The sequence below is a fragment of the Populus euphratica genome, unplaced genomic scaffold (genome assembly GCF_000495115.2).
Source record: "Populus euphratica unplaced genomic scaffold, PopEup_1.0 scaffold5.1, whole genome shotgun sequence".
NCBI lineage: Eukaryota > Viridiplantae > Streptophyta > Magnoliopsida > Malpighiales > Salicaceae > Populus > Populus euphratica.
In genome coordinates this window covers 480517-482078 of record NW_011499848.1, presented here as the reverse complement: position 1 = coordinate 482078, position 1562 = coordinate 480517, and the positions used below count along the sequence as shown (strand labels likewise).

Here is a 1562-nt window from a genome sequence, read left to right as displayed (position 1 = left end):
TTACATTACAAATTATAAAAATCCAAAACTAAATAAAAATTACATTAAATAATTCAAAATTTACAAAACAGTCCCTAAAACTCTAAAAATTGCATTCAGGTCCCTTATAGGGCAGTGTGAACAGTAGCCGTGAACAGTGGTTGCACGTTTCCTCCACGCGCCGCCGCTGCTGGAGGTGGCCAAACATACTCAACTTTCACGTTCGATCCAACGGTAGACGAGTGAGAAATCGTCCGGCGAAATTGACAAGTTTGAGGGGGTGAGGGAGGCGACGGCTCTAGAGAAAAATATTAGGGTTTTTTGTGTTTTAGGGTTTCTTTTCTCCTTTGTTTTGTCAAAATTGCCCCTCCATTTCTTTGTGTTAAAGGTTGCTATTTATAGGCAAAATGTTGCTTGGATTTCAAAATTGGTCCCTCAATTTTATTTTTTTATAAATTTTGATTTTTTTTTTATTTTTTTGTATTTTTTTCAAAAACAAGCAATATCAACATCAACTCAATAAGAAAAATCAATGATTTTAAAAATAACACGTTAAAATTTGAACGCGTTCCAAATATCTTTGAAAAATTAAATTCTTCTGAAATGATGTTGAAAATGCTAAAAATTATGCAAATATGTTTAAAAATGTATTTTTTGGATTTTCATTGTTTTTCTCTATTTTTTGGATTGTTTTCTAAAAAGTTATCAAAATATGGATCAAAATTGGGGAATAACCCAGAATTGGGTTATGACAATGACAAATGATAGGTCCATCCTGTTGGCATGACACCGTATTAGGCCAAGCTACAAATCTAGTAACCTTTAGGTCTGGCATTGGTCAAGCACACCTTGGAGTTTTGCATATCACCAAACCAAATCATGGCTAAGTCTTGTTAGCGTTATACCCACCGTGTCCAGGCTTGACATACTATCAAGCCCAATTATGGCTAAGTTTAGCATTAGTAATGTCACGACCCGAATCCCGGATCCATGACCGGCACATAGGCAAGGTTCCCCTCCAAGGTTCCATACCTATGCGAACCCAAACTTACATACAAATTTATCCTAACTCAATCAGAGTTCAATGCAGTATTAATAAAAAAAAATTAACTTGATAATATAATTGAATTGTCTTAATACAAGAGTTAATATAATTTTATAGTTTTGGAGCACTAATTAGACATAAAGGAAAATGCACGGATTACAACCAAAAGAGCAGGTTCTGAAGGTCCAACAAAAGTGACCTGCTATCAAGCTATAAGCCTGAAAATGATAAATAATGAGAGTGTGAGTTTAACAACTCAGTGAGTAGATAATGTTCAATATACACACACGAAATAATACAATAATGAGAAATATATATACAAGTATGAATTTAGGTTCTTATAAAAAGGTTTCTCAAATAGGCCATAACAAGAATATCATATGGTAAAATCGTCAGAAAATCAAAATGCAATGAGCATGAGGCTCCGTACTGTGGGATGATCAGTCCACACAGGTTGGTGACTCCCCCGACCAACTAGGGTTCAGATACGATGTGCACAAAGACTAACATTACCCTGTTAGCATGGGTATTCTGACTG

The 1562-nt window shown here is 35.0% G+C and overlaps 1 protein-coding gene across 2 annotated transcripts in view; it reads left to right on the top strand.

The window, feature by feature from the left end:
* LOC105112116 (wall-associated receptor kinase 2-like) overlaps positions 1-1562 on the top strand; it is a 16079-nt gene that overhangs the window by 4943 nt on the left and 9574 nt on the right. Inside the window, exon 2 of one of the 2 annotated variants that reach the window (XM_011007719.1) lies at positions 1199-1207. The exons of the other annotated variant lie outside the window; for it this stretch is intronic. The gene's annotated coding sequence lies outside the window, so the exon portion shown is untranslated. The remainder of the gene's footprint in view (positions 1-1198; positions 1208-1562) is intronic. 2 annotated transcript variants of the gene reach the window in all.